Here is a 21,738-nt window from a genome sequence, read left to right on the forward strand (position 1 = left end):
GGTCCAGTTTCATTCTTCTGCATGTGGCTGTCCCATTTTCCCAACACCATTTGTTGAAGAGACTGTCTTTTTTCCATCGGATATATTTCCTGCTTTGTTGAAGATTAGTTGACCATAGAGTTGAGGGTCCATTTCCGGGTTCTTTATCCTGTTTCACTGGTCTTTGTGTCTGTTTTTGTACGAGTACCATACTGTCTTGATGATGACGGCTTTGTAATAGAGCCTGAAGTCTGGAATTGTGATGCCACAAGCTTTGTTTTCTTTTTCAGCTTTCCTCTGGCTATTTGGGGTCTTTTCTGATTCCATACAAATTTTAGGATTATTTGTTCCAGCTCTGTGAAAAATGTTGATAGTATTTTGATAGGGATTGCATTGAATGTGTAGATTGCTCTAGGGAGCATAGACATTTTAACAGTATTTGTTCTTCCAAATCCATGAGCATGGAATGTTTTTCCATTTCTCTGTGTCCTCTTCAATTTCTTTCATACACATTCTGTAGTTTTCAGAATACAGATCCTTTACCTCTTGCTGTCGTTATTTTTAATACATTTGTCCTTTAACCTTCATACTAGAGTTAAGGGGTCGGTACACCACCATATCACAGTATTAGAGTATTCTGAATTTGACCGTATACTTAGCTTTACCAGTGTGTTGTATGTTTTCATATTTCCATATTACTTGCTAGTATCCTTTTGTTTCAGCTTGAAGAACAAAGTCATTTTAGCATTTCTTGTAAGGCAGGTGTAGACGTGATGAACTCCCTCAGCTTTTGTTTGTTTGGGAAAGTCTTTACTTGCTTTCGTTTCTGAACCACAGCTTTGCTGGGTAAAGTATTCTTGGCTGGCAGTTTTTTCTTTCAGCATCTTGAATATATCCTTCTACATTCTCCTGGCCTGCAAGGTTTCTGCTGCGAAATCCACTGATGATCTTATGGGGGATCCCTTGTATGAGAGAATTTATTTTCCTGTTGTTGCTTTTAAAATTCTCTATTTTTGATTTTAGACAATTTTTAAATAATGTGTTTTAGAGAAGATAATTTTGGATTGAAATTGTGGGATGACTGTTAGCTTCCTGAACTTGGATGTCTAAATCCCTCCCCAGGTTTGGGAAGTTCTCAGCCATTATTTCTTTAAATAACCTTTTCACTCCTTTCTCCCTGTCTTCCTTTTCTGGGACTCAAATGATGTGTAGATTGTTTTTCTTAATGGTGTTGCATTAAGTCTTGTTTATCTGTGTTCTGTTATAGCTCTCTGAGCATCTTTAGAACAATTGTTTTGAAATTTTTGTTGGACATTCACAGATCTCCATTTCTTTGGGTTCAGTTACTGGAAGTTTACTGTGTTCTTTTGTTGGTGTCACGTTTCCCTAGTACTTTGTGATTCTTAAGGCCTTGTGTAGATGTCTGTGCATTTGAAGAAGTAGTGATCTCTCCCAAGCTTTATGGACTGACTTTAGTAAGGAAAGACTTTCACCTTTTGGGGGGCACAGTGAAATGTGCTGTGATTATGGGTCTAGTGGAGCAGGACATCAAGTACAAGGGCGTGTGGTGGTTCTGGTATGGGGGAATGTGATGTCTCATTGTTCAGGCTGCCAAGGTCCATAGCATAAACAATGGTATGTTTTTTGGTGAGTATTGGGTTCTGCAGTGGTTGCAAATTCTGTTGAGGTCCTCAGCAGCACCTCCAGGTTCAGGGGCTAGATACCGGGGCAGGTACTGGTGGTGGTCAGAGTGATGGTGTACACCTGCTTGGCTGCAGGTTCCTGTGTAGTGGCAAGGGCTGGCTGCAGACACACACGTAATGGTGGGGCTCGGGACCAGCAGCGAGGGCCAAGTACAACTGCACGCACGTTGGCCATTGTGGAGGTCGTGGCTGTTGGCACGTACTCTTGTGGCTGCAGGGTCTCCCCTTGGGCGCAAGAATAGCAGGGGAGGCTGATGATGGCAGTTGGGCTGGTGAGGTGCAGGTGCACCACTGGAGGGGCTAATTGCAAGCAAGCCCAGCGATGCAGGCTGGTGACAGAGACAGGGCTAGAGCCAGGCCCGCATGTGGCCGTACAGGCCCTGGCTGTGAGTGTGCCCTTCTGTGGCTGCAGAGTCTCACCGTGGGCACACACAGTGGAAGCTGGTGAGGGAGATTAGGCCAGTGGTGTGTTAGTACTCAGTGGAGGGGTTAGCCCCAGGTGCACACACGGCAGCAGGAGGTCAGCCTCAAGGCTCCAGGCAGGCTTCTTGTACTCACGCAGCTGCAGAGGCCTGTGGGCTGGTGCTGGTGTGCGTTCCAGGCTCCAGCATGGGGAGGAGGCAGTGAGTGTGAGGGGACTCAGGGGGCTGGTGTCTGTGAGTGTGAATGCCATGGGGTGAACTTTGGTGAAATCTGTGGGGCGTCCATAGCAGCCCAGCTGGCTATTGGTTTATTCAGTGGCAGAATCTGCTGGGATCCCCTGCAGAGCAGGACACTGGGAACCACAGTTGTCCCTGCTGAGTGGCTAATACTGGTAGCCCCTGCTCTTCTTCCTTGATCCTAGATGTCTCAATTCCTCTCAGCTTTGCTGGCCTCTGGGTGGGGTAAAACCAAAGCGGCTCCTTTGTGTGGTGCCCCGAAAGGCTGGGAAGCTGGTCACCTACCCTGCTCTCCCTTTCCTAGCCAGGGGAACTCTTTCTAGCTGGAGAGTTTCCTCTTGGCACTAAGCAGGGCTGGCCCGAAGGATGGGATGATGCCGGCAAAATGAAGCTGTTCTTCCTTCCCTTTTTGTGTGATGATTCTCAGGTTTTTTGTTCCACTGTGTTGCTGAAGTTTCTTAAGTGGATTCCAGAGCTCTTCCCAAGCTGTTCTTGTTCAGAGAGAGAGAGGTAATCCTTTATAAAAATGACTTTAAAGTTTGCCTTATATGTCTGGCAGCATATATATATGGGGGGAGGGGAGGGAGGGAGAGATAGGGACAGAGAGAGACAGAGAGAGATAGAGAGATAGAGAGAAGAGACAGACTATATATATATATATATATATATATACTCTTAAAGTATCTACAGCCTTCAGTGGTCACCTTTATTTTGTTGTAATTTGTCCCATCATCTTAAAATAGCCTTGTGAATTTCTGTAAAAATTTTCAGCATTTATTCTATAAAATACCAACACTTTAATAAACATTCCTCATGTGGAATCAGGACACAACTATTTTAAATAATCTCAGACTTAGAAGCACTATTCTTATCCGAAAAATACAAGGCTAGTAAATGAAGGAATCACAGCTGGGATATGGTCAGGATTCTCTAAACCACAGCATCTCATGTGCAACAGTATAAAATTTGTGGGGACATTAGATCAAGTTGATTTCTTATTTTCAAAGTGCAGACATAAGAAGCAGATTTTAAAGTAAGAAAACATTTACTGTAAATACAGAAATAAAGGGATGAGAGAACTCCAGGCAGCTGCCGTGGCTCCTCACCTGGCCCCTCTTGGGAAATACAGGAAAAAGAAAAATGAGAGATCAGGACAGAGCCTGGACACAGCCTTAGGCTAGGATTTGCTAGTAAGTAAACAGCTTCTGACCTGAATTTGAAATTCGAGCATCTGCTTCTCAGAAAGAGGCAAAAATATTAGAGATCTATAGCATTTCCTTAGACTTCCCTAAATAGCCAGGTCTGCTCAGTACCTCTACACAAGTTAGTTGTCTGCCTTCCCACAGTGCCCATCTGGCACCTTCCTCTTCCTCTTTGTGTCTCACTTCAGATGCTACTTCCTCCTTGAGTTGTCCCCAGACGACTGAGAACGGCTCTGCCACCCCTTCTCCTAGACTCCCAGTTCATGTTCTACATCTAATTATTGAATGAATTCTTTCCATAGGGTTTTGCAGGACTGTATTTCCTTGAGTTTCTCTTCAAAACAAAACAAACAAATAAACAAATAAAAACCCCAAATCTGTCTTATGGTCAAATTTTTTTCAGAAACTCTGTACTTTAGGTTTCTCTTATGTATTTATTATATACATTTGAATACTAATGGTCCTGAGAGGTAATTCAGGAAAGAAACTTGTTTTTACTAGACATGAAACAACTCTTTTGAAAAACATCTGTCTTATTTCTCGGGAACAAGGTTGGGAAATGCTGCTTTATTTTGTTGTGCTTTATTTTCTTTGCACTGCCTCTCTACTGGACCATAATTTATTGGTATTGTCAATGCTTGCTATGGTGCCTGGCACATAGTAGGTCCATAATGAAATTATTTGTTAATAAAAACATGGGAGAGAAGAAGGTAATGACTCCCATGTTTGAAGCTTGGGAAGCTAATAGTTATTTATTGTTGCATTACAAACCACCCCAAAATTTAGTGGCATAAAGCAATCTTTCTTTCTTTCTTTCTTTCTTTTTTTTTTAATATTCATGGTTTTTGTGGATTTGGAATTCAGCAAGAACACAGTGAGGACAACCCCCCCATTGCTTCACAATGTCTGGGATGTTTTGTGGGATGATGTAAATGGCAGGGGGTTCCTAGAATGGCTGGGGGCTGGAAGGGCTGGGCTGGAGGACCCACTTCAAAGACGGCCTCTTCACTCACATGAGTGGCCAGAGCACCCTACATGTGACCTCTCAAGCATGGCTGTTTGAGCATCATCGAACTTTCTGCATCATGGCCCCGGGCTCCAAGAACAAGTGCTTCCAGAAACCAAGGCAGAACTGCCAGTTTTTTTATGACCCAAACTCAGAAATCTCAGGTACGTCAAAGAATTTATAGCCATGCTTCACAATGGTACAGCAGCTTGAGGAGGGTGATGTCACTAATTGAGATAAGAGGCTCAGGAGGAAAGAGTTGCTGGGTAGGAGGGAGTGGGTCGGGATGTTCCTGGGCAGTTACAAGAGTATATCTGGAGCTCAGGAGGGAAGTGGGAGTTGGAAAATGAGGGTTAGAGTTGACATCATATAGGTTGATGCTGCAAGCACAAATATGATTCTCTAGGGCAAACTGGTAGAGAAGGAAGGAGAGAAGCTCGGACATAGACCTGGTGTTACGGACTGATTGTGTCCCCCCCCCTCACATTCATATGCTGCTAGCCTAACAACTAATATGATGGTATTAAGAGGTGAGGCCTTTGGGAGGTGATTGGGTCACGAGGGCGGAGCCTTCATGTTTGGGATATAAAAGAGACCCCAGAGAGCTCTCATGTCCTCTTTCTGCCATGTGAGGATACAACAGCAGGTTGGCCATCTGCAGCCGGGAAGAGGGTCCTCACTAGAGCCCCACCATGCTGGCTGATCTCTTCGGACTTCTAGCTTCTAGAACTGTAAGAAATAGATTTCTGTTGTTTATAAGCCATGCAGTCTATGGTACTTTGTTAGCTAGCAGTCCGAGCTGACTAGGACACCTGGGTAATGGCAGCGGGTAAGGGGACCCTGGAGGGAAGTAAGCGAGGAAGGGAGCTGAGGAACTGTAGCCACAGTGGTGGGAGGGGTAGGGCAGCATGGTCCTGCCCAGAGAAGAAAGTTCCAGGGGCAGGGGGGCCTACAGTATCACAGCCCCAGCAAAGTTGGGTAAGGAGGCCCAAGAGGTGTCCGCCGGATGTAGCAGTTAAAGAATCGTTTGCTAAGGGAAGTTTCCGTGAAGAGGTTATGGGCGCCAGAGGTGGTGGCGGGGATCAGCTGTTGCGTTGTTGGGGTGGGGGCTGGTGGTGGGAAGCCCGAGTGCAGGGTGCTGAGGGAAGAAGCTCTGCCTTCACAGCTAGGCTGCGTTCAGGTGGTGAGAGATCGCCTTCCCCTACCCACAAAAGCCTGTCCTTGTGATTGGGAGTCACAGGGCACCTCATTCACAATTGTTAGAAATGTGTAAAAGTCACTGAATGGAAAAAGCTTTTGGGAGCACAAGGCAGCCAGGGTGGATCACATAACAGCACAAACATGTGACACGTCCCTAGATAAGCCTGCCCCCGCAGCCAGTAACAGCTCTGGAATCTGCCCGGGAGTAGCCGACGCACGGAGCAAATGCATTTCCTCTGTTTGGCATCTGCTGGCTTCAGGGAAGGGCAGCTGGCCAAGTCAGGTTTCCTGAAGGGTTAAGAGGCATGCGGGCTCTCTTAGTATAAAGATGTGTCTCCATATGAGGAGTGAATAAGGACTGTTGGGACAAGGAAGTGTTATGTCATCTTACACATTCTACCAGTCCTCCTGACAGTTCCCTTTCGGGAAAAGGCAAAAGGCCTACAGGAAGACACAATTATGATGTTCAAATTTTTTTTTTTTTGCTTCTGTGGGACTCGAATGTGGCCATTGGAAAAAGTTTCTTACAGTTGATAAATTATGATTAAATGAATTAATATACCTGAAGCTCTTAGAATAGTGCCTGTTCTAAGAACCAACACCATATAAGTGTAAAGTATTATAATTACTATTTTAATATTATGTGGTAGCTTTAAATACAGAATTGTAGTTTGATTGGAAGGAAATTCTTCTTCTCTTTTCTCTTACATTTCATAAATAAGATAAACCTTTGGACCTTTTCAAAAAACAGTATAAAGATAGGAGTAAAATACCTTTAGCCCCAGGTAAAACCATTACCAGAAAACAAAGTGATAGTGATCCATGTGGCCAAATTTGACAATTGAGTGGATATAGTTTTCCTAAGTGGATGTTCTTTGTGGCTGGTGGGCTTTGATTCCAATGACTTGTTTCTGACTCTGAATATCCAGCTTCAGATGACATCCTTTTGGGAAAAGCGGTGTGCTCAAGTGATAAAATGTACGGGTGTAAGGTGATCCGACTTGAAGGCCTCCTGAAAATTAGGAGTCCCATTGTGCACCTCCTGTCTCTTTTGCTGTCTCAGAGAGAGAGAATGCTAGCAAGTTCAGGTCAGAAGCTGTTTACTTACTAGCAAATCCTAGCCTAAGGCAGTGTCCAGGCTCTGTCCTGATCTCTCATTTTTCTTTTTCCTGTGTTTCCCAAGAAGGGCCAGGTGAGGAGCCACGACAGCCCGCTGGGGAGGTCCAGAGAGGGATCTGTGGGGATTATTTTATTCCTTTATTCCTACTCTGAAAATAAAATCTTGTCTACCAAAATCTTCTTAGGCTTGCCCTTTTGAAAGCAGGATTCCAGTGTGATGTGATGCCCTTGCAAGTTTGATATAAATCCACACCCAGCTGCGGACTGGAAAGCAGGGAAAAAGTAGATGTGGTTTCTGAGTTTCAAGAGGTGAACAATATATTTCAGATGAGAATGAAATCTATATGTCTATATGAAGTAAATATGCACTTAAGAATATGAAATATTTATTCTGAAATACAGGTTTTCTGATCAGAAAAATAGGGGGACACTTTTTGCAAGTTTATAAGGATGTTTAAGGAAGATGGCATAGACTAGGATAGAGGAATGTGATGAATTAGAGACAAAGACTCGTACTAAATTTTTTTCCATTGGTTAGAAATAGACTTTCAAAGTCTTTTGGACGGAAGTAATTGGGGGAAAATTGAAAAGGAGAATAGATATGGTTAGTTATTCTATGAGTGTGATCACTGGACTTTTCCAGCACTTTCCTGAGTTGAGGACCAGGTTGAAAGGGGTCACGTACTATGATGAGAAGGGATGTTTTGGCCTGACAGAAGGACTTGAGCTTCTGGAGAACAAGTAGGGTGGTCTCTGATGCTTAAGTAGAGGGGATTTAATTTAATCACAAGGGCAAGCGGTGTGTTTTGCACACAGCAGCTCTTCTGTAGGTGTTTATTGTTCATAATGCAACTCACATCTGAATTTGTGAGGGTTTCATGGATCTTAAATATCTGAAATGTCTTTCTTTTTTTTTTTTTTTCTTCCTGATAGTGTGCTCTGATATTCCGCTCTGTCTTGGATCTTCTTGAGGCTGCACATGCATGCTTGAAAACTTCCTGGAAGCTAAAATGCTATGCCCAGATTGGGAAAATTTTCATAAATATGTCTTTTTCTTTTAGTGTCTAGGATAATAAAATCTGTAACAGGATTATTTTTTGGCCTTAAGTATTAATTTAGGTGATATGTCTGTGAATATTGGTCCTCAGTAATTTTCAAAACTCTAAGGTTACTTACCCTCTATAAAGTTATATCTAAAGTCAGCTGTTCCTAAACTAAATTTTGTGGGATATGGAATAGAACTAGTTTCTATAGAATTCTTATGTCTCTGGAACTCCCATCCTTGTTGGTCTAGAGACGAGAGCTTGTATCTTTAGGAAATGAGACAAGACCTATTGGTGGTCAGAAAGCATTAGTAGTAAACCCATCTGCTCAAGTCAGCTTTTGCTTGATTGATGTCTGCGGCAAGATCAAATGGAATACCAGATTATTTTGAATTTTTCTAATAAATTTTTGGTTATCCAGACCAATGGAGATGCACCAAGAGGTCAAGGACTGTTATGGGGGAAAATAAACTCTCTCTTTCACACACACATTTGCACAAATGTATATATACATATATATTTGGAATTTCAGTGACTCAAAGAAGAAAATAATGGACCATATAAGACTTCACATCTAAAACATTCCTTTTTTTTTTTTTTTAAAGATTTTATTTATTTATTTGACAGAGAGAGACACAGCGAGAGAGGGAACACAAGCAGGGCGAGTGGGAGAGGGAGAAGCAGGCTTCCCGCTGAGCAGGGAGCCCGATGTGGGGCTCGATCCCAGGACCCCAGGATCATGACCTGAGCCGAAGGCAGACGCTTAACGACTGAGCCACCCAGGCGCCCCTAAAACATTCCTTTGAATTAGCTATCACTAATGGTAAGTACTCTATAGGGGGCAGAAAATTGTTTGGTGAACAATGAGATAATTTTCATTGTGGTGAATCATACACAAGATAGTGACACAAGATGCTGTACTTAGTTAATAGCCTAATGAAAGGTATAAGTCTTTGATGTCCAATACATAGTGACTAGCCTGAGGTGGCTACTGAGTAATTGATATGTGGTAAGTGCAAATGAGGAACTGAATTTTAAATTTTATTTAGTTTTAATTTTTTGAATTTAAATTTAAAAATTGATATGTCATTAAGTTAAAAACTTTTATGAATGTTTGAAACAATTTGGGTATGTCATTTACTTTTTTTTTTTTTACTGGGAAAATATTTTCTTCAAGGGTGTGGGCAGATGTCTAGTCTCAGAATTTCTGGAATTGTTTCTTGGTGCCAGTGGCCTTCATGACTTCATGAGCATGTTGAAGCGCACAGTCTTGCTCAGGGGCTGGCACTTGCCCACTGTGAGAGTGTTGCCCATCTAGACATCCTTGAAGCATGGGGACAGGTGCATGAACATGTTCTTGTGTTTCTCAAAGCGGTTGTACTTTTGGAGGTAGTACAGGGAGTCTAAGAGAATAACAGTGGTCCTCTGCATCTTCATCTTGGTCACCACACCAGACAAAATCCACCCTTTGATGGAGACATTACTAGTAAAGGGACATTTCTTGTATATATAGTGCCCTCAGTGCCCTCCTTGGGCATCTTGAAGCCCAGCCTAATGTTTTTGTAGTATCATGGGAGCTTCTCCTTACCAGTTTCTCCAGGCAGGACCCTCTTTTTATTTTGAAAGATGGTTGGCTACTTTTGGTAGCACACTCAGTCTGAGAGTCCGCCATCTTCCTGGCTGCCCGAAAAAGGCTGTCAATTTACTTTTTTTTTTTTTTTTTTAAAGATTTTTATTTATTTATTTGTCAGAGAGAGAGAGAGCACAAGTGGGGGGAGCAGCAGAGGGAGAGGGAGAAGCAGGCTCCCCACTGAGCAGGGAGCCCGATGTGGGACTGTCAATTTACTTTTTAACTGTATAGTCTATAAAGTCTAAATATAGAGCAATTATTGCCTATGAAAATTTAGTGTCTGAATTGAGATGTGTTATATATGTAAAATATGCACTGGATTTTGGAATAATTAAAAAAGAATGTAGAATGTCTCACTAATAATTCTTTTACATTGATTTTACATTGAAATGATAATATTTTACATATATTGAATGTATTATTTTATTTAATTTCACCTGTTTCTTTTAAAGTTTTGTAATGTTGTTACTGGTAAATTTAAAATTACCCATGTGGTTCACATTATATTACTATTAGATAGATTTGGAATAGGCAATACATGGTACAATATTTCAAAGTGAAAAAATTCCATAAAAGCATGGGGGAATATCAGAACATAACTAGAGTTTTAGGTACTCAAAGGAGAAACAGCATTCCAGATAGAGGGAATGATACTTGCAAAAGGCTCAGGTGGGAGTGTGTGTGTGAGGTACTCTGAGAGCAAGGTGTGAGCATGGACTTGATTCAAAACAGTGGGGAATTCATTTATAGAGATAAGTCCTGGTAAGGCCTGTCGTGCAGGGTGCTGAATGCCAGGCTAAGGAACTTGGATATTATTGTCTAGGCAATTAAAGAGTAACTGGAGGTTTTTGAGAAAAGAGAATATTTTATGGAGGTTAATTTTGTTTTATTTGAATGGAGAAATATTGGAGAGGAGATCAGTTATGATAATACTATGATAATATTCATGGTGTAAGGAGTACCTGATTTCAGTTATTGGTGGTATTAGAAATAAAACTAATAATGATAATGAAAATAGTAATAGCTAATATTTATTAATTAAATTTTGTGTCAAGAATTGTATTAAATATTTTTACATGAGTTACATAACTCTTATAATGCTTCTCTGAGTTAGGTACTATTGTCCCCATTTTATAGATGGAGAAACTGAACCATACCCAAGTTAAGCATCTTGATGAGAAGAACATCTTAATGAATTTGGACTGGGGAGAAACAATCATAGAGGTTTTGGAAATCCGTTTGGTTGTGCCACTAGTGAATATCCTTTTCTCTTTTTGGAATATCAGGAGATGGAGGTTATTATTTTACACAATTGATTAGAGAAGCCTTCTCTAGGAAGGTGAGAGTTGAGTAGATATCTGAAGGAAAGGCGAGAACAAGGCTTATGGCTATCTGGAAGGAGAGTGTTCCAGGGAAAGAGAACATCAGGTACATGAGCATGAAGTAGGAGCATGCTTGGTGTGTTCTAGGAACAGCAAAGAGACTCAGTCCAGTATTGACTGGGCAAAGAGCCATGTGGGAAAAAATTTCAGAAATGCCGGTATGCCAGACCATGTAGCATCTTGTGCCTTTATGTAACTTTGGATTTTACTTTGAGCGAGATGGTAAGATATTGAAGGATTTTTTTTAAAGATTTAATTTATTTGAGAGAGAGAGAGAAAGAGCATGAGCGGGGAGGAGGGGAATAGGGAGAGGGAGAAGCAGACTCCCTGTGGGGCTTGATCTCAGGATTCTGTGATCATGACCTGAGCCCAAGGCAGAGGCCTAAACAACTGAGCCACCCAGGTGCCCCAGTATTGGAGGAATTTTAATAGAAAATTGACTTAATCTGACTCATATTTTAGAAAGAGCACTCTGGCTAGTATTTGAGATTTGATTTTATGGGACAGAGATGAAAGCCAGTTAGGAGGATACAGCAATAATCCAGGTGAGAGATAATGCTGGCTAGGACCAGCATGATCGAGGTAGAGGTGATAAGAAGTGCTTGCATTCTGAATATTAAAACCAATGGGATTTTCTGATGTATTGAATATGGGGTGTGAGAGAAAGAAAGGAGTCTAGGAAGACTTCAAGATTTTTGGCTTGAGCAACTGGAAAAATGAATTTGCAGTTTACTGAAATAGGGAAGAATATGATCAGAACAGATCTGGGGGGAGGTGAAAATCAGGAGTTGTTTGGGGCATTTAGAGATTCCTAATAGTCACCTATGGCAAGAGGTCAAGTAGACAGTAGACTATTTAAGTCTGTAGTTCAGGGCACATATTTAGGCTGGAAATATAATCTTGGTGGCATTAGTAATACAGTTGGTATATAAAGAGAAACTGGATGAAATCGTTAGGGCATGAGCACAGACAGAAAAAAGATCTGAGGTTTGAGCCCTGGCACGCTCTAACACCTAGCATTTGCAGGTTGGGGAGATGAGAAATCAGCAAAGAGACAGAAGGTGTTGCCAGTGAGGTAGGAGGAAAACCCAAAAATGTGGTGTCTCGGGAGCCCAGTGAAAAGTGTTTTAAGGAGGAGAGTGTGATCAAGAATTTCAGATAGTGCCACTAGGTCAGATGAGATGACTTGGGAAATATCCATTTGCTTTAGCAACCTAGAGGTCACTGGTGACTTTGACAAGAGTTATTTGTTTGGAGTGTTGAGGAAAGAAGACGGACTATAAAGTTCAGAAGGGAATTTTGAGAAAAGAAGATAGTGAGTGTAGATCTTTTTTTTTTTTTTTTTAATTAATTTATGTATTTGACAGAGAGAGAGAGCACAAGCAGGGGGAGCAGCAGGGAGAGGGAGAGGGAGAAGCAGACTCCCTGCTGAGCTTCCTGTGGAGCCTGATGCGGGACTCGATCCCAGGACCCTGAGATCATGACCTGAGCCGAATGCAAACACTTAACAAACTGAGCCACCCAGGTGCCCCTAGGTGCTTTTTTTGGGGAGTTTTGCTGTAAAAGACAGCAGAAAAGTGAGATGAAATCTAGAAGGAGATAAAGGGTCAGGGAAGATTTTGATTTTGTTTTGTTTTGAAGAGGGAATGTAGGGTGCCTATATGTAAATGGTAGTGACTCACTATGGAGCAGGAGAGGGGAGCATTGAAAGAGCAGCCTCACTGAGCCCTTGAGAGAGGATGGGATGTTGTGCACAAGTGGAGTTGGCTTTTGGCAGAAACAACTCTTGTAACGGAATGGTATTAGATTCGATAAATTGATAGTATCAAATTGTTCGTAACCAATTTACCAAATTGTACTCTCAGATTGTTTCTTTAAAAATGCATCCTTCAACATATTGAAAGACCCTCATTCTCACTTAGAGTAAGAGAAACAGAAAATGAAGCCCAGTGAGGTACCATTTTCATCTGTCAGGCTGGCAAAGATAAAAACACTTTAATAGCACCCTGCATTGGAAGAGTGTGCATAAATCATTATTCTTATACATGGTGAATGGGAGTGTAATTGGGAGAGCCTGGATGGAGGGAAATTTGGCAAATATTTATCAAATTTACAAATGCACAATATCCCTTGTACCAGAAATTCCACTGCTAGCTTATTCTATAGATATAATTACCTATGTAGGAGGAGACATTTATTTCAGAGTATTTACTGTAGTGCTGTTTGTTAATAGGAAAAGATGATGAAAATAAGTACTTAGCGGTAGTGGACTGATGTGAACTGATGTGATGTGAATTGTGGTGCACCCAAATGATGGAATTGGATACAGCTGTAAGAAAGGAATGAAGAAGCCCTTTATCTGTTGATACAAAAAAATCTCTGAGAAGTACTGTTAAGTAACAAAGGGAATTATAGAACAGTGTGTACAGTTTGCTACCATTTCTGAAAAAATACAGGTATGATTCATATATGTGTTTGCATATGTCTAAATATCTCTGGAAAGATCTAGAAAATATTTTAAATAATATTACATGGAATATTCCACTATACTAGTTCATTGTTCATATAATACGATAATCTCTTTTCATGATGAGGTTTATTTTTGTAAAAACAAAAAAGTAAGAGAATTAAAAAAATAGTAGACATGTTTATGACTTTAACACTTTTGATCAACCAGTAGCTAAAAATTTTAATTATAGACCGCTTACCAATTTAGATCTATCAAGAAATGAAAATACATGTTAAAATTAATGAATCAAAACAATCTATTTCACAATTGTTTTAAGCAATAGTAAGAATATTGTCACTTTTAAATTTCAAGTAAAATGTAATAAATTATAATTTTTTACAATGTGTGGTATGTGCTTTAAAATATTTTAGCAAATTATATATTAATCTAATGTATTATAGCTAAAATTATATTCAATAGTATATTCCAAAATTGTTCTTAGATTTTGATTTTTTTATAGGTATATACGTTTTTCATTATTATTATAGTATTGCATCAGAAATAGGCTATCCAGGTGCTTGAAGAAAGTGCAGTGCAATTCTTCTAATTCTTTTTCTTGTTCAGTTACATTTCTTTCAGATTCTAGGCAATTGAGATTTTGTTTTGTATATTTGATCTACACCAACACCAGGAAATTATGACCATTTAGTTTTTCCTTCAATTACTTAAATTTGCTCCAATCTTTTGCCTCTTCTTGTCTGGGGAACAGAGGCCTTACTATATGATGAATATGTCATAACAAACGCATGTTGAAATCAGACCTGAGAATAATCCTTTTAGATTCCTTAAAGTGATATCATATTAACCTATGCTAAATATTTACACATTTTAGAATGTAGGATTTTGTTTTTTAGTGTTATTGACTTTACTTTCTAATGTACCACTTGTCAAATAAACTCATTTCTAATAGTCAACAAAAGGTATTAGTTTCAAGATTTCTAACATATAGTCTTGAAACACTAGAGTGATATCTTTTGTCAGAACAAAGTACTAGTTGACAATTCAAAGACATACCTTTTTCTGAATGGTGTATTGTTAAGGGGAAATACTTGTGAACAAAAGGTGGAAATAACCATACTGGGAATCAGGTAACACAGGCTGAGAACAAGGATAGCGGATAGAATATATGGGCCAAGTCTAAGGGCTTAAATGACAAGATGGGATTTCACCCACTTTCAAAACATTACTTTTGTGCTCAACTTGAAAGCACCGCTGCTTTTCTTCAATTCATATGATAGTAAATATTCAATGCTCAAGCATATATATGAGCTTCCATTAACTCAAGGGTGGTAGACGTATTTGTATTTTATTGGATTTCATTCAACAGCTAGATCTTTTTACAAGATTCACATTCTCAGGTGTATTTTATAGATCAGTTCTTTACATGTATATGCTATAAATATGATTTTATTTTACCTATTGAAAATACTAGGATTGTGAAATGGAGAGGAAATATTATAGTCATATATAATAAAAAAATAATCTATCTCTAAAAGTTAAGGTCAAGAAATCCAAACACCTGTTAATATGTTAACACATATAGGTAATTCTAGCTGTGTAATTTTGAAAATACTCATAGGAATATTTTATGCTTCTATTTTATAATGGTGCTCTTCTAGCAAACTCATTTGTGATCACCTAAGTGATATTAATTGGGCAATTTAGAGACCTGGGACACCCTTGCAATATTACTAGCAGAAAAAAAACTACTGGATATTTCAAAGACACATCTACATATTATGTAGTATTCTGAGTGGTGTTTTTGTGAATGAAAGATAAATATCACATTATCAAGAAGTAAAATCACTGGAGGAATAACGTAAAAGAGGTGTGAGATAAGGCACAAGACTACAAGTTTGAAAGAAATCTGAAAGGTACAATCTGGAGTAATTATGACTTTTAAATTCTTTTGTAGGGGCGACATATCAAACTAACACATGATATGGATAAATAAAATGAGATAACGCGGGTTTTGGGTAGAAGGTGGCATAGGAGTTTGGAGCTAAGGTCAGTTTTAAAATAGGAATTTTATGTTGCGGTATTAATAATGAGAATATCGATCTATTTATGCTATGGTGTATTTTTTATATGCTTCCTTAGTTAAAGCCAGGAATATTTTCATTAATTAAAAATCATTTGAAGAGGAGTAGTCAATTGGCAAGTTTTATTTTTGAGTACGGAGTACCCTCTAGGTAGTGGGGAGCTCTGGTATTTTGGGGAATAACTAGACTATGAGAAAACGTGGCTTATATAGTTTACCACAAAATTTTAATAGAGAAAATAATATAGAAAATTAATATAATCAGAGGTGTTATCCTTAAAATACTTATGCAGAGAGTCTTTTGGTTTTTCCTTTAAGTTGTACTAAAATGGAAACAACCTCAACAGAACAATTCTGTGACATACTAGAAAATCCTAGCCTTTACTTTATCTGAGAAAATTTGCGTTTCTGTTTCTTCCCGAATTCTCCTTGAAGAGAACCAGAGTGGAACTGAATCTGAACAAGAAACCCATCTGCAACCCATAGGTTTACCACAAAAAGGCTACTACTGCAGGGGATTTTGCAAGACATGACTTTAGGTACATACGCATTTGTGAATTTCAGAGCAGAAAGGAGGAACTTTGAGATCTTGGAGTCATTGGCTGTGAGAGGTTACCTTGGTAGACATTTACTGTGCCTCATTTTGTTCGGAGAACAAATAATTTCCTTATGGTCATGTAGCTAATTAATGGCAGAGCTGGATTGTTCCTTGGATCTTCATACTGCCTGCTGAGACTGTTGTTCCTTCAGAGTATCACTCACATCTACCTGCGCCCTTGCCTTCATGGGCCATCACTCTGCCCTGTCTTCACCATCTCTCATGTGGTCTGTGGCTAGTGCTATTTCTAGAATGTGTATTTCAGAATTTTGGGGCCTGCCCTGCTGTGCTCTAGGTAAACTCAGTGAGCTGGCAGTGAGGTAGGAGGATGAAGGTAGACGGTCTTCCTGGCATCTCTTTCCATCCATCCGTCTGTAACACAGAGTCTGCCTTCCCATTCCTACACTCATGCTTCCAGCAGTGTAAATGACATGTTTTCCCATGTTAAGACTGCTTCCAGTGTTTGTTTTAACTTTAGTTCATCTCATAAAATGCTCCAGATGTTTTTGGATTGGGGAACTACAGAATGATCATAGTTAAAATATGTCTTAGGACGCCAAACGTCCAAGTTTGCCCCATCTGTCATACCTATATTTGCTGATACCTCATCCCCAAACTATCCTATGCACAACTGTCAGGTTAATTTTCTTAAAGCATAGATTTCCCCAATGCCATTCTTGTCCTTCAAAACATGAATTTACTTTTTTTTTTATTATTATGTTATGTTAATCACCATACATTACATCATTAGTTTTTGATGTAGTGTTCCATGATTCATTGTTTTGAATTTACTTTTTGTACCTAAGGAAATAGTTCCTTAGTTGGATGTTTAAGATTTTCCATGATCTTTCTTCCAAATTTTCATGGTCATTTCTATCTATTTATATCAATCAACAATCTACTCTAGTACCAGTGGTATTAACTACTCACTGCCCATTCAATGAACTGTTTTTCCTGCCTCTTTTATTAGGTCAAATGGTGCCTGGTGATGAGAATGCCATGACAGGTGAATGTTACCTACTAATGTGGGCAATTAAAAAAACCTATCTGCCAATATTACCAACACTATCACCATTACCCTTATTATTTACCATGGCGGGGTCATAAATTTAACTCATATAATAACTTGCATTTGCAGAGAAATATAATTTATTAATTTTATCAGTAGTTAATCTAGTCTCCGTACTCAACTTTACCCTCTAGGTAGTGGGGACCTCTCTTCCTGAGATCCCCTCCCCCAAAATAACTATACTAAATATTCAATTGTGTTTAAACCTTAGAGCAACTGTAATTTAAATACTTCACTTGGGTAATGTTCGATCTGTCTAGGATCAAATGCCCAGTCTCCTTTTATCTTCTACTGTTCCTCCCAGCTCCTAGGATGATATCTGTTATATGTGGTGGTGGTAGATGATAAGGGGGGGTTGGTCCAAGCAGAAAATTAGGCGTTTTGGGCGAGGTGTCTCTTGCTTATCTGCATCAGTGTCCCTTGCTCAGATGGTTGGTGCTTATTCTGCTCGCGTTTACAGCTGAAGTTAGCAACTGGTGTACTTCTTGGTACTCTCAGGCACATTCAGTCACATCCATTTTATGATGGCCCCACAGACCTCTTTGGGCGCTTCTGGATGGTGTACTTTGCAGCCATTAATTCAGAGCCTTCCAATCTTCCGATCTCTGCAAATTCCTCACTCAGATTCAGCTGTCTAGGGTCTTATCCCATTTGTGCTTCATGGAAAGATAGCAGAGGAAAACCACCCCGCAGGACTTCCCTCTGCCTGATGAGAATGCAGCATTTTCTTGATTTTTCAGGGCTTCCTTCTCGCTCTGGGGCTCCCTGTACAGAGTCTCAATTTGGGAATGTGGGCAAGAAAGCTCTCTGAGCTTCTCTCAGTGCAAAGTCCCTTATCTAATGCATATTGCCTTTTCCAGGGCAAATTTGGAGCCATATCTCATCTCCTGCTCTTTCTTTTTTAATACCATATATTTGTGCCCACAAGACCAGCCTACCTCACAGCTTCAAACTTAAATACTTTCGTTGACAGCTGAAGAGCAGCATGCCTCATGACCCAACTACTCTGCCTTGTGGATAGGCTCTATGAACCTAGTCCCCAAATTTGGTCCTGATAATGGACCAGCAGGAACTGCGGTGGTCCTTTTATATGTGGTTATCTCTCATTTCAAGATCAGTATGTTTAAAAGACTTACTAACTTCTCCTTCCTCAAACTTAACTTTTTTCCTTTGTGCCCTATTTCTGTTAATGGTATTATATCTTACCTTGTAAGAAGCCTTTAGCTCTTTATTGTTCTCTAAACTCACTACTAAAGTGGCTTCTAACTTTGCCTAGCTCTTTCTTTAAGATTCCATCTTTTCAGTTCCCTTTATTCTGCCTTGTCTTATTTCTGTACCTCAATCCTCTTTCCCCTGCATATTTATCATAGTTTCTTAACTAATTTTGCCACCTTCAGAATTCCCGTCTTTAAACTGTCATCCATACTACCATACTGTCACACTGTCAGAATTATGAAATACAAATCTCATAATTTCCATCCTCAAAAATATTTTGTTGCCCAATGGCCTGGGGATAAATCCATTTATTCAACAAATATTTATTCAAGGTGTTTTGTGTAGTAGCTACCTTTTCAACAGCTGCCACATCTGTTACTTTTCTCTTCATCCCCAATTACTGCTGCCCTGATTGAAGCTACCATCACCTCTTGCCCAGATTACATTAGCCTCCTATTTGGCCTCTTTGCTTTCTTCTTGCTCATCTCCAACCCATTTCCCAGACAGCAGCTACAATAATCTTTCATTTATTTCCTTCTCCTGTGTTATATTTCCTCAAGAAGTTGTCAAGATTTGGTTATCAATTCTAGTTAGTTAATTTCCAAGTGTTAATGACTATAATATTTACATTTTAAACACCTTAACTTAAACTGATGGGTAATTTCAAGAACCAGACCCTACCATATGAATGGGCTGGGTATGAAGGAGGGAAAGCTGTGGACAACATCCAGGTTATATGTTTAATGTGGTATTGTATGTGCACTCAGTCTGATTTCAAATCACACCATTCCAGGCACATTTTCTCTGAGATTATCCCTCATACGCACACACTACATATACCTCGCCCCTCTGTCACTGTTCCCCAGTGAACACTAGGAACTTTTTCATTCCACCTTGCTTTGTGCTATTCACTAAGCCTGGAATGCCCTTCCAATTACCACTGTCAAAATCAAATTAATCTTTTAAGGTTGAAAGAAATATTTATTCTTTTCTCAAGACTTTCTTTTTCCTTTCACCTGAAATTAATTACTTCTTCTTTGGTGGCTCATAGTGCCTTAAAAGAAACCCAGAGTTTTGGAAACACATCTGGTAGATTATGCAATGGTTAGATTGAAAGTCTGTATATTGCTCTAAATTGTAAGTTTAATTATTTAGGGAAGGTATGATATCTTATCCGTGTTCTCCACAAACTGTAGTTCCCATTACTGAGTGCTTTGCTTATGGTAGCACTCAATAAACATTTATTGTTTCTTCCCTCTATTACCTATAAGAAGAACCAGGCATTTCCTAATGGTGTCCAAACGCCCATTGGTGGCTCCATATTTTGAGATCACTAATTTTCTGGGTCATGATGATAAATAGCCATACAAGTCACTAAATATATGCTTGTCTTTCTTACTTGCTTTCTTTTCCCCTTCTTGGCCTATTGCTCATTTCTCTTTAATTTTAGGAGATTCTTTAATAATGATTCAGCAGCTCAATCCCTGGAAAGTAAATCACAAAAGGCTTAGGCACTGAAAGTTTATGGCCATATGATTACCAATTGTAGTTTAATTGATTTTGAAAAATGATTGTGACCCTTTTAATTTTCATAATACCTTATGTAAAGAATAATTGTACAATATAATCCATTTAATGATACACTTTTAGGAATGAAGGCTATTGGTTTATGATGACTGTGATTCACCTGCCTTGGGTCTTCAGGACTTGTAACAGAATGCAGAGCAGATCTAACATACAATTGGAATATAGGAACTCAATAAGTTGGTGTGGTTTTAGGAGTGTCCAAACACAATACTTGCCTTTATAGTTCCTGAAATTACTTTTTTTTTTTTTTTAAAGATTTTACTTATTTATTTGACAGAGAGGGAGACAGTGAGAGAGGGAACACAAGTAGGAGGAGTGGGGGAGGGAGAAGCAGGCTTCCCGCCGAGCAGGGAACCCGATGTTGGGCTCAATCCCAGGACCCTGGGACCATGACCTGAGCCGAAGGCAGACGCTTAACGACTGAGCCACCCAGGTGCCCCTTGAAATTACTCTTTAATTTAAGGTATTTAAAATGCAATTATAGTCATTAAAGCTTGGAAGTTAGCTAACTGGAATTGATAACTAAATCTTGACAACCTCTCGAGGAGATATAGGAAGGATGTATTTTGAAGCAAAATGAAGGTATTGTCTCAGGGAGGAGTTTCCATCATTCTGAGTGCGAGACTGATGGGAGATTGAGGAAGATAGTGCTGAAATAGCCTAAATAAAAAGTGGAAGAAAATAAAGCAGAGAAAGGGGAAGAGGAAGAGAACTGATATTTATTGAGTGCTTACAATATGCCAAGTGCTATGTTAGACTTTTCTTTGCTTGTTAGATTATGTAGCCATAAGGGAGTTATAAAGACTAGCTCTGCCTACTTTACAAATTTACAAGTCTTTCCCTGAATAAATCTGTCTCTTATAGTCCTTTCCTCATTTAACAAGATTCATTTTTTACTTCTTGCAGTACATCACTTTCATTAGTGACTGTGTTTTTCTTACCTCCCAGTACCCATGCCCTTTGATCATGCCCTCTCACTCTGACTCTGGGGATGGCCATTCGACTTGCTTTGGCCAATAGACAATAGCATGCATGACACAGACAGGCTTAAGGAGCACTTGTACATTTTCACTTGCCCTTTCTGTGATTGAGCTTACTTACTCTTGTTTCTCTGCCCAGTCATGAGTTGGTGTCTGAACTAGCTTGCTGGAGGGATGTGAGATGCACACAGAGGAGATCTGAGGCCAAGTGACCCCAAAGATATAACAGAATAGCTAGGAAACAGCAGAGCCTCCCCAATCCACTTCTCACTGCAGATGTGGGAGTGAATCCAGTTGTGACCTGAAAAACCACTCAGTTGACCTGCTGACTTGGGGGCAATAATAAATCACTGTGTTTTTTTAATACACTAAGTTTGGGGTGATTTGTCTTCTTGTGGCAGCGGATAGCCTGCTACATGCCAGATATTGTGATATGTGCTGGGGATACAAATATAAATAATAAGTAGCTCTACCCCTGAGGTGTTCATTTTCCAGTGAGGGAGCCAGCAACAATGGGATCACTGCTATAATAATAATAGTAATAATAGTACTGTGGGAGTCAAGAGGAGGGGCACCCCGCCACCTGTGAGAATGTGGGAAAGGAGGTGACATTTAACCAGGTTCATGAAGAATGGGGAAGGATTCCCTTTATGGAGCAGAGGGAAGAACATTTGAGATAGAGGGAAAAGTTTGTACAAAGGGAGGGAAGTATATCAAAGGAAGAAGCAAGAGGAATTTTAGGAGATGGGGCTAGAGAGGTTGGTTGGGTCCACATGGGATGGGTCTTGGGCATTTTTGATATTCAGCTCACTATTA

The 21,738-nt window shown here is 39.8% G+C and overlaps 1 pseudogene; it reads right to left on the reverse strand.

Moving 5' to 3' along the window:
* Window positions 1-9,109: 9,109 nt before the first annotated feature.
* On the reverse strand, window positions 9,110-9,583 carry LOC116639237 (annotated as a pseudogene).
* Window positions 9,584-21,738: the final 12,155 nt, after the last annotated feature.

This window comes from Phoca vitulina, unplaced genomic scaffold, assembly GCF_004348235.1.
Source record: "Phoca vitulina isolate PV1807 unplaced genomic scaffold, GSC_HSeal_1.0 scaffold17, whole genome shotgun sequence".
Lineage (NCBI taxonomy): Eukaryota > Metazoa > Chordata > Mammalia > Carnivora > Phocidae > Phoca > Phoca vitulina.